A 12241-nucleotide genomic window follows, 5' to 3' on the forward strand; every position below is an offset into this window, starting at 1 on the left:
CACTGTGTTAACCACAACCAACATGCTGGATCTCTGTTTAGTTGTCACTGTGTTAACCACAACCAACATGTTGGATCTCTGTTTAGTTGTCACTGTGTTAACCACAACCAACATGTTGGATCTCTGTTTAGTTGTCACTGTGTTAACCACAACCAACATGTTGGATCTCTGTTTAGTTGTCACTGTGTTAACCACAACCAACATGTTGGATCTCTGTTTAGTTGTCACTGTGTTAACCACAACCAACATGTTGGATCTCTGTTTAGTTGTCACTGTGTTAACCACAACCAACATGTTGGATCTCTGTTTAGTTGTCACTGTGTTAACCACAACCAACATGTTGGATCTCTGTTTAGTTGTCACTGTGTTAACCACAACCAACATGTTGGATCTCTGTTTAGTTGTCACTGTTGTTCTGTTTAACCACAACCAACATGTTGGATCTCTGTTTAGTTGTCACTGTGTTAACCACAACCAACATGTTGGATCTCTGTTTAGTTGTCACTGTGTTAACCACAACCAACATGTTGGATCTCTGTTTAGTTGTCACTGTGTTAACCACAACCAACATGTTGGATCTCTGTTTAGTTGTCACTGTGTTAACCACAACCAACATGTTGGATCTCTGTTTAGTTGTCACTGTGTTAACCACAACCAACATGTTGGATCTCTGTTTAGTTGTCACTGTTTAACCACAACCAACATGTTGGATCTCTGTTTAGTTGTCACTGTGTTTTACCACAACCAACATGTTGGATCTCTGTTTAGTTGTCACTGTGTTAACCACAACCAACATGTTGGATCTCTGTTTAGTTGTCACTGTGTTAACCACAACCACAAATGATAAATTCCACTTTTCCAGTTAAAAAATGTTAATTAATTATAAATCACATAATAATTCAAATGTACTGTTTCTGCAGGATTATTTTCCTGCTGTAGCAAACTGGCTCAAATGTAGATCCAACATCTGTAGCAATATACCTCTAATGTATATGGCTTTATCAGGATATATATACCTCTCTAATGTATATGGCTTTATCAGGATATATTTACCTCTCTCTAATGTATATGGCTCTATAAAGGATTCACTTTTGACCGTTTGACATCTTTTATTTTCTGTTGTTTAGGCTGGTTGAATGAGTTGCCTATGAAAGCTACTTCATCTGCAATAAAACAGACGGCTGCACCAGTGACTGTAAGTTATGTGATTTCCTCATATTAAATTAAAAGTATGTTTGTAGCCTACGCAGTTACCAATTGGCTGTTGAAACTGTGGCACATATTTCTCGGTAACATTAGTAGGCGGATAAAAGTGTTGATACGTAGAAAAGATGGGCAAACTCTCGTTGGTCTTGGCTTTCTACAAACGATTATAAGGTTAGGTTGACGTCAGACATTCATTATTCAGAGTAGGTTTGAGCTATGATCACTTATCATGGTGATAAACCTGATGGTCTCTGTGAACTGATCTGAACAGGTTTAGGCTGGTCATCTATGATATGTAGGCTATAGCTGAGGCTTTTACCTTGATCTGCATATCACTAACAAACCACGTAATAACCTAGTCTACTTTACATAATATATCATCTATATATCACTAACAACCCACTACTATACATTATAACCTAGTCTACTTTACATAATATAACATCTACATATCACTAACAACCCACTACTATACATTATAACCTAGCCTACTATACATAATATACAATATCTTACTTTTTGAATAGATGAATGATTTCCCCCTCACATCAATTATGTCTCTTTTAGCCCTTCTGTCTATATTCTCAGAAATATTTAGAAAATAACAGATTGAAAGACAATAAATAGCCTACTTTTAATGAATACAAATAATTGTGAGACATGGCCTTGTGTTGCTGTATGGTCTATAACTACCTTAACAAACAGTAACTTACTATTATTATTGACAGTTACCATGGAGATGAAATGTCACAACTACATGTTCATGTGATTGCATTAAATCACCTGACTGGTTAGATATGTCTGTGTCACGCCCTGACCTGAGATATCTCTGTTTTCTTTATTATTTTGGTTAGGTAAGGGTGTGACTAGGGTGGGCATGTTAGTTTTTGTATTGTCTAGGTTTTTTCTATGCATAGGGTTTTTGTAGATCTAGATGATTTGTATGTCTATGGTGGCCGAATATGGATCCCAATCAGAGGCAGCTGTTTATCGCTGCCTCTGATTGGGGAACTACCAACATGCTGGATCTCTGTTTTAGTTGTCACTGTGTTAACCACAACCAACATGTTGGATCTCTGTTTAGTTGTCACTGTGTTAACCACAACCAACATGCTGGATCTCTTTTTAGTTGTCACTGTGTTAACCACAACCAACATGTTGGATCTCTGTTTAGTTGTCACTGTGTTAACCACAACCAACATGTTGGATCTCTGTTTAGTTGTCACTGTGTTAACCACAACCAACATGTTGGATCTCTGTTTAGTTGTCACTGTGTTAACCACAACCAACATGTTGGATCTCTGTTTAGTTGTCACTGTGTTAACCACAACCAACATGTTGGATCTCTGTTTAGTTGTCACTTTTTTAACCACAACCAACATGTTGGATCTCTGTTTAGTTGTCACTGTGTTAACCACAACCAACATGTTGGATCTCTGTTTAGTTGTCACTGTTTTAACCACAACCAACATGTTGGATCTCTGTTTAGTTGTCACTGTGTTAACCACAACCAACATGTTGGATCTCTGTTTAGTTGTCACTGTGTTTAGACAACCAACATGTTGGATCTCTGTTTAGTTGTCATAAATTCCACTTTTCCAGTTAAAAAATGTTAATTAATTATAAATCACATAATAATAATTCAAATGTACTGTTTCTGCAGGATTATTTTCCTGCTGTAGCAAACTGGCTCAAATGTAGATCCAACATCTGTAGCAATATACCTCTAATGTATATGGCTTTATCAGGATATATCACTCTCTCTAATGTATATGGCTCTCTCTAATGTATATGGCTCTATAAAGGATTCACTTTTGACCGTTTGACATCTTTTATTTTCTGTTGTTTAGGCTGGTTGAATGAGTTGCCTATGAAAGCTACTTCATCTGCAATAAAACAGACGGCTGCACCAGTGACTGTAAGTTATGTGATTTCCTCATATTAAATTAAAAGTATGTTTGTAGCCTACGCAGTTACCAATTGGCTGTTGAAACTGTGGCACATATTTCTCGGTAACATTAGTAGGCGGATAAAAGTGTTGATACGTAGAAAAGATGGGCAAACTCTCGTTGGTCTTGGCTTTCTACAAACGATTATAAGGTTAGGTTGACGTCAGACATTCATTATTCAGAGTAGGTTTGAGCTATGATCACTTATCATGGTGATAAACCTGATGGTCTCTGTGAACTGATCTGAACAGGTTTAGGCTGGTCATCTATGATATGTAGGCTATAGGCTGAGGCTTTTACCTTGATCTGCATATCACTAACAAACCACGTAATAAATAACCTAGTCTACTTTACATAATATATCATCTATATATCACTAACAACCCACTACTATACATTATAACCTAGTCACTTTTTATAATATAACATCTACATATCACTAACAACCCACTACTATACATTATAACCTAGCCTACTTTACATAATATACAATATCTTACTTTTTGAATAGATTAATGATTTCCCCCTCACATCAATTATGTCTCTTTTAGCCCTTCTGTCTATATTCTCAGAAATATTTAGAAAATAACAGATTGAAAGACAATAAATAGCCTACTTTTAATGAATACAAATAATTGTGAGACATGGCCTTGTGTTGCTGTATGGTCTATAACTACCTTAACAAACAGTAACTTACTATTATTATTGACAGTTACCATGGAGATGAAATGTCACAACTACATGTTCATGTGATTGCATTAAATCACCTGACTGGTTAGATATGTCTGTGTCACGCCCTGACCTGAGATATCTCTGTTTTCTTTATTATTTTGGTTAGGTAAGGGTGTGACTAGGGTGGGCATGTTAGTTTTTGTATTGTCTAGGTTTTTTCTATGCATAGGGTTTTGTAGATCTAGATGATTTGTATGTCTATGGTGGCCGAATATGGATCCCAATCAGAGGCAGCTGTTTATGTCTCTGGGGGGCCCAACAATGCTGGATCTCTGTTTTATTGTCACCCAATCAGAGTGCAGCTGTTTATCATGCTGTCTCTGATTGGTCACTGTGAACCAACCAACATGCTGGATCTCTGTTTAGTTGTCACTGTGTTAACCACAACCAACATGTGGATCTCTGTTTAGTTGTCACTGTGTTAACCACAACCAACATGTTGGATCTCTGTTTAGTTGTCACTGTGTTAACCAAACCAACATGTTGGATCTCTGTTTAGTTGTCACTGTTTAACCACAACCAACATGTTGGATCTCTGTTTAGTTGTCACTGTGTTAACCACAACCAACATGTTGGATCTCTGTTTAGTTGTCACTGTGTTAACCACAACCAACATGTTGGATCTCTGTTTAGTTGTCACTGTGTTAACCACAACCAACATGTTGGATCTCTGTTTAGTTGTCACTGTGTTAACCACTGTGGATTAAACCACAACCAACATGTTGGATCTCTGTTTAGTTGTCACTGTGTTAACCACAACCACATTGTTGGATCTCTGTTTAGTTGTCACTGTGTTAACCATCTGTTGGATCTGTTTAGTTGTCACTGTGTTAACCACAAACCAACATGTTGGATCTCTGTTTAGTTGTCACTGTGTTAACCACAACCAACATGTTGGATCTCTGTTTAGTGTCACTGTGTTAACCACAACCAACATGTTGGATCTCTGTTTAGTTGTCACTGTTTAACCACAACCAACATGTTGGATCTCTGTTTAGTTGTCACTGTGTTAACCACAACCAACATGTTGGATCTCTGTTTAGTTGTCACTGTGTTAACCACAACCAACATGTTGGATCTCTGTTTAGTTGTCACTGTGTTAACCACAACCAACATGTTGGATCTCTGTTTAGTTGTCACTGTGTTAACCACAACCAACATGTTGGATCTCTGTTTAGTTGTCACTGTGTTAACCACAACCAACATGTTTAGGATCTCTGTTTTTAGTTGTCACTGTGTTAACCACAACCAACATGTTGGATCTCTGTTTAGTTGTCACTGTGTTAACCACAACCAACATGTTGGATCTCTGTTTAGTTGTCACTGTGTTAACCACAACCAACATGTACTCTGTTTAGTTGTCTGTGTTAACCACAACCAACATGGACTGTGTTTAACCACAACCAACATGTTGGATCTCTGTTTAGTTGTCTCTGTTTAGTTGTCACTGTGTTAACCACAACCAACATGGATCTCTGTTTAGTTGTCACTGTGTTAACCACAACCAACATGTTGGATCTCTGTTTAGTTGTCACTGTGTTAACCACAACCAACATGTTGGATCTCTGTTTAGTTGTCACTGTGTTAACCACAACCAACATGTTGGATCTCTGTTTAGTTGTCACTGTGTTAACCACAACCAACATGTTGGATCTCTGTTTAGTTGTCACTGTGTTAACCACAACCAACATGTTGGATCTCTGTTTAGTTGTCACTGTGTTAACCACAACCAACATGTTGGATCTCTGTTTAGTTGTCACTGTGTTAACCACAACCAACATGTTTAGGTCACTGTGTTATCTCTGTTTAGTTGTCACTGTGTTAACCACAACCAACATGTTGGATCTCTGTTTAGTTGTCACTGTGTTAACCACAACCAACATGTTGGATCTCTGTTTAGTTGTCACTGTGTTAACCACAACCAACATGTTGGATCTCTGTTTAGTTGTCACTGTGTTAACCACAACCAACATGTTGGATCTCTGTTTAGTTGTCACTGTGTTAACCACAACCAACATGTTGGATCTCTGTTTAGTTGTCACTGTGTTAACCACAACCAACATGTTGGATCTCTGTTTAGTTGTCACTGTGTTAACCACAACCAACATGTTGGATCTCTGTTTAGTTGTCACTGTGTTAACCACAACCAACATGTTGGATCTCTGTTTAGTTGTCACTGTGTTAACCACAACCAACATGTTGGATCTCTGTTTAGTTGTCACTGTGTTAACCACAAGATGATAAATTCCACTTTTCCAGTTAAAAAATGTTAATTAATTATAAATCACATAATAATTCAAATGTACTGTTTCTGCAGGATTATTTTCCTGCTGTAGCAAACTGGCTCAAATGTAGATCCAACATCTGTAGCAATATACCTCTAATGTATATGGCTTTATCAGGATATATATACCTCTCTAATGTATATGGCTTTATCAGGATATATTTACCTCTCTCTAATGTATATGGCTCTATAAAGGATTCACTTTTGACCGTTTGACATCTTTTATTTTCTGTTGTTTAGGCTGGTTGAATGAGTTGCCTATGAAAGCTACTTCATCTGCAATAAAACAGACGGCTGCACCAGTGACTGTAAGTTATGTGATTTCCTCATATTAAATTAAAAGTATGTTTGTAGCCTACGCAGTTACCAATTGGCTGTTGAAACTGTGGCACATATTTCTCGGTAACATTAGTAGGCGGATAAAAGTGTTGATACGTAGAAAAGATGGGCAAACTCTCGTTGGTCTTGGCTTTCTACAAACGATTATAAGGTTAGGTTGACGTCAGACATTCATTATTCAGAGTAGGTTTGAGCTATGATCACTTATCATGGTGATAAACCTGATGGTCTCTGTGAACTGATCTGAACAGGTTTAGGCTGGTCATCTATGATATGTAGGCTATAGGCTGAGGCTTTTACCTTGATCTGCATATCACTAACAAACCACGTAATAAATAACCTAGTCTACTTTACATAATATATCATCTATATATCACTAACAACCCACTACTATACATTATAACCTAGTCTACTTTACATAATATAACATCTACATATCACTACAACCCACTACTATACATTATAACCTAGCCTACTTTACATAATATACAATATCTTACTTTTTGAATAGATTAATGATTTCCCCCTCACATCAATTATGTCTCTTTTAGCCCTTCTGTCTATATTCTCAGAAATATTTAGAAAATAACAGATTGAAAGACAATAAATAGCCTACTTTTAATGAATACAAATAATTGTGAGACATGGCCTTGTGTTGCTGTATGGTCTATAACTACCTTAACAAACAGTAACTTACTATTATTATTGACAGTTACCATGGAGATGAAATGTCACAACTACATGTTCATGTGATTGCATTAAATCACCTGACTGGTTAGATATGTCTGTGTCACGCCCTGACCTGAGATATCTCTGTTTTCTTTATTATTTTGGTTAGGTAAGGGTGTGACTAGGGTGGGCATGTTAGTTTTTGTATTGTCTAGGTTTTTTCTATGCATAGGGTTTTTGTAGATCTAGATGATTTGTATGTCTATGGTGGCCGAATATGGATCCCAATCAGAGGCAGCTGTTTATCGCTGTCTCTGATTGGGGAACAACCAACATGCTGGATCTCTGTTTTAGTTGTCACTGTGTTAACCACAACCAACATGTTGGATCTCTGTTTAGTTGTCACTGTGTTAACCACAACCAACATGTTGGATCTCTGTTTAGGGGTCACTGTGTTAACCACAACCACCATGTTGGATCTCTGTTTAGTTGTCACTGTTGTTGGATCTCTGTTTAGTTGTCACTGTGTTAACCACAACCAACATGTTGGATCTCTGTTTAGTTGTCACTGTGTTAACCACAACCAACATGTTGGATCTCTGTTTAGTTGTCACTGTTTAACCACAACCAACATGTTGGATCTCTGTTTAGTTGTCACTGTGGATCTCTGTTTAGTTGTCACTGTGTTAACCACAACCACAACCAACATGTTGGATCTCTGTTTAGTTGTCACTGTGTTAACCACAACCAACATGTTGGATCTCTGTTTAGTTGTCACTGTGTTAACCACAACCAACATGTTGGATCTCTGTTTAGTTGTCACTGTTTAGTTGTCACTTAACCACAACCAACATAACCACAACCAACATGTTGGATCTCTGTTTAGTTGTCACTGTGTTAACCACAACCAACATGTTGGATCTCTGTTTAGTTGTCACTGTGTTAACCACAACCAACATGTTGGATCTCTGTTTAGTTGTCACTGTGTTAACCACAACCAACATGTTGGATCTCTGTTTAGTTGTCACTGTGTTAACCACAACCAACATGTTGGATCTCTGTTTAGTTGTCACTGTGTTAACCACAACCAACATGTTGGATCTCTGTTTAGTTGTCACTGTGTTAACCACAACCAACATGTTGGATCTCTGTTTAGTTGTCACTGTGTTAACCACAACCAACATGTTGGATCTCTGTTTAGTTGTCACTGTGTTAACCACAACCAACATGTTGGATCTCTGTTTAGTTGTCACTGTGTTAACCACAACCAACATGTTGGATCTCTGTTTAGTTGTCACTGTGTTAACCACAACCAACATGTTGGATCTCTGTTTAGTTGTCACTGTGTTAACCAACATGTTGGATCTCTGTTTAACCAACATGTTGGATCTCTGTTTAGTTGTCACTGTGTTAACCACAACCAACATGTTGGATCTCTGTTTATCTCTTGTCACTGTTGTTTGGCTTTCTACCACAACCAACATGTTGGATCTCTGTTTAGTTGTCACTGTGTTAACCACAACCAACATGTTGGATCTCTGTTTAGTGTCACTGTGTTAACCACAACCAACATGTTGGATCTCTGTTTAGTTGTCACTGTGTTAAACCACAACCAACATGTTGGATCTCTGTTTAGTTGTCACTGTGTTAACCACAACCAACATGTTGGATCTCATGTTTAACCACAACCAACATGTTGGATCTCTGTTTTAGTTGTCACTGTGTTAACCACAACCAACATGTTGGATCTCTGTTTAGTTGTCACTGTGTTAACCACAACCAACATGTTGGATCTCTGTTTAGTTGTCACTGTGTTAACCACAACCAACATGTTGGATCTCTGTTTAGTTGTCACTGTGTTAACCACTAACATGTTGGACCTCTCTGTTTAGTTGTCATATCTCTGTACATAATAATTCAAATGTACTGTTTCTGCATTATTATGTTGGATCATGTTTAGTTGTCACTGGATCTCTGTTTAGTTGTCACTGTGTTAACCACAACCAACATGTTGGATCTCTGTTTAGTTGTCACTGTGTTAACCACAACCAACATGTTGGATCTCTGTTTAGTTGTCACTGTGTTAACCACAACCAACATGTTGGATCTCTGTTTAGTTGTCACTGTGTTAACCACAACCAACATGTTGGATCTCTGTTTAGTTGTCACTGTGTTAACCACAACCAACATGTTGGATCTCTGTTTAGTTGTCACTGTGTTAACCACAACCAACATGTTGGATCTCTGTTTAGTTGTCACTGTGTTAACCACAACCAACATGTTGGATCTCTGTTTAGTTGTCACTGTGTTAACCACAACCAACATGTTGTCTCTGTTTAGTTGTCACTGTGTTAACCACAACCAACATGTTGGATCTCTGTTTAGTTGTCACTGTGTTAACCACAACCAACATGTTGGATCTCTGTTTAGTTGTCACTGTGTTAACCACAACCAACATGTTGGATCTCTGTTTAGTTGTCACTGTGTTAACCACAACCAACATGCTGGATCTCTGTTTAGTTGTCACTGTGTTAACCACAACCAACATGTTGGATCTCTGTTTAGTTGTCACTGTGTTAACCACAACCAACATGTTGGATCTCTGTTTAGTTGTCACTGTGTTAACCACAACCAACATGTTGGATCTCTGTTTAGTTGTCACTGTGTTAACCACAACCAACATGTTGGATCTCTGTTTAGTTGTCACTGTGTTAACCACAACCAACATGTTGGATCTCTGTTTAGTTGTCACTGTGTTAACCACAACCAACATGTTGGATCTCTGTTTAGTTGTCACTGTGTTAACCACAACCAACATGTTGGATCTCTGTTTAGTTGTCACTGTGTTAACCACAACCAACATGTTGGATCTCTGTTTAGTTGTCACTGTGTTAACCACAACCAACATGTTGGATCTCTGTTTAGTTGTCACTGTGTTAACCACAACCAACATGTTGGATCTCTGTTTAGTTGTCACTGTGTTAACCACAACCAACATGTTGGATCTCTGTTTAGTTGTCACTGTGTTAACCACAAGATGATATTCCACTTTTCCAGTTAAAAAATGTTAATTAATTATAAATCACATAATAATTCAAATGTACTGTTTCTGCAGGATTATTTTCCTGCTGTAGCAAACTGGCTCAAATGTAGATCCAACATCTGTAGCAATATACCTCTAATGTATATGGCTTTATCAGGATATATATACCTCTCTAATGTATATGGCTTTATCAGGATATATTTACCTCTCTCTAATGTATATGGCTCTATAAAGGATTCACTTTTGACCGTTTGACATCTTTTATTTTCTGTTGTTTAGGCTGGTTGAATGAGTTGCCTATGAAAGCTACTTCATCTGCAATAAAACAGACGGCTGCACCAGTGACTGTAAGTTATGTGATTTCCTCATATTAAATTAAAAGTATGTTTGTAGCCTACGCAGTTACCAATTGGCTGTTGAAACTGTGGCACATATTTCTCGGTAACATTAGTAGGCGGATAAAAGTGTTGATACGTAGAAAAGATGGGCAAACTCTCGTTGGTCTTGGCTTTCTACAAACGATTATAAGGTTAGGTTGACGTCAGACATTCATTATTCAGAGTAGGTTTGAGCTATGATCACTTATCATGGTGATAAACCTGATGGTCTCTGTGAACTGATCTGAACAGGTTTAGGCTGGTCATCTATGATATGTAGGCTATAGGCTGAGGCTTTTACCTTGATCTGCATATCACTAACAAACCACGTAATAAATAACCTAGTCTACTTTACATAATATATCATCTATATATCACTAACAACCCACTACTATACATTATAACCTAGTCTACTTTACATAATATAACATCTACATATCACTAACAACCCACTACTATACATTATAACCTAGCCTACTTTACATAATATACAATATCTTACTTTTTGAATAGATTAATGATTTCCCCCTCACATCAATTATGTCTCTTTTAGCCCTTCTGTCTATATTCTCAGAAATATTTAGAAAATAACAGATTGAAAGACAATAAATAGCCTACTAATGAATACAAATAATTGTGAGACATGGCCTTGTGTTGCTGTATGGTCTATAACTACCTTAACAAACAGTAACTTACTATTATTATTGACAGTTACCATGGAGATGAAATGTCACAACTACATGTTCATGTGATTGCATTAAATCACCTGACTGGTTAGATATGTCTGTGTCACGCCCTGACCTGAGATATCTCTGTTTTCTTTATTATTTTGGTTAGGTAAGGGTGTGACTAGGGTGGGCATGTTAGTTTTTGTATTGTCTAGGTTTTTTCTATGCATAGGGTTTTTGTAGATCTAGATGATTTGTATGTCTATGGTGGCCGAATATGGATCCCAATCAGAGGCAGCTGTTTATCGCTGTCTCTGATTGGGGAACAACCAACATGCTGGATCTCTGTTTTAGTTGTCACTGTGTTAACCACAACCAACATGCTGGATCTCTGTTTAGTTGTCACTGTGTTAACCACAACCAACATGTTGGATCTCTGTTTAGTTGTCACTGTGTTTAACCACAACCAACATGTTGGATCTCTGTTTAGTTGTCACTGTGTTAACCACAACCAACATGTTGGATCTCTGTTTAGTTGTCACTGTGTTAACCACAACCAACATGTTGGATCTCTGTTTAGTTGTCACTGTGTTAACCACAACCAACATGTTGGATCTCTGTTTAGTTGTCACTGTGTTAACCACAACCAACATGTTGGATCTCTGTTTAGTTGTCACTGTGTTAACCACAACCAACATGTTGGATCTCTGTTTAGTTGTCACTGTGTTAACCACAACCAACATGTTGGATCTCTGTTTAGTTGTCACTGTGTTAACCACAACCAACATGTTGGATCTCTGTTTAGTTGTCACTGTGTTAACCACAACCAACATGTTGGATCTCTGTTTAGTTGTCACTGTGTTAACCACAACCAACATGTTGGATCTCTGTTTAGTTGTCACTGTGTTAACCACAACCAACATGTTGGATCTCTGTTTAGTTGTCACTGTGTTAACCACAACCAACATGTTGGA

At 37.6% G+C, this 12241-nt stretch overlaps 1 protein-coding gene across 1 annotated transcript in view; it reads left to right on the plus strand.

The window, feature by feature from the left end:
- Nucleotides 1-12241, plus strand: part of LOC121838636 (NLR family CARD domain-containing protein 3-like) — a 733752-nt gene that overhangs the window by 654392 nt on the left and 67119 nt on the right. The window contains exons 2-5 of the mRNA XM_042299970.1: nucleotides 1128-1195; nucleotides 3057-3124; nucleotides 6412-6479; nucleotides 10502-10569. The gene's annotated coding sequence lies outside the window, so the exon portion shown is untranslated. The remainder of the gene's footprint in view (nucleotides 1-1127; nucleotides 1196-3056; nucleotides 3125-6411; nucleotides 6480-10501; nucleotides 10570-12241) is intronic.

Source organism: Oncorhynchus tshawytscha, linkage group LG17 (assembly GCF_018296145.1).
Source record: "Oncorhynchus tshawytscha isolate Ot180627B linkage group LG17, Otsh_v2.0, whole genome shotgun sequence".
In the NCBI taxonomy this organism is placed as follows: domain Eukaryota; kingdom Metazoa; phylum Chordata; class Actinopteri; order Salmoniformes; family Salmonidae; genus Oncorhynchus; species Oncorhynchus tshawytscha.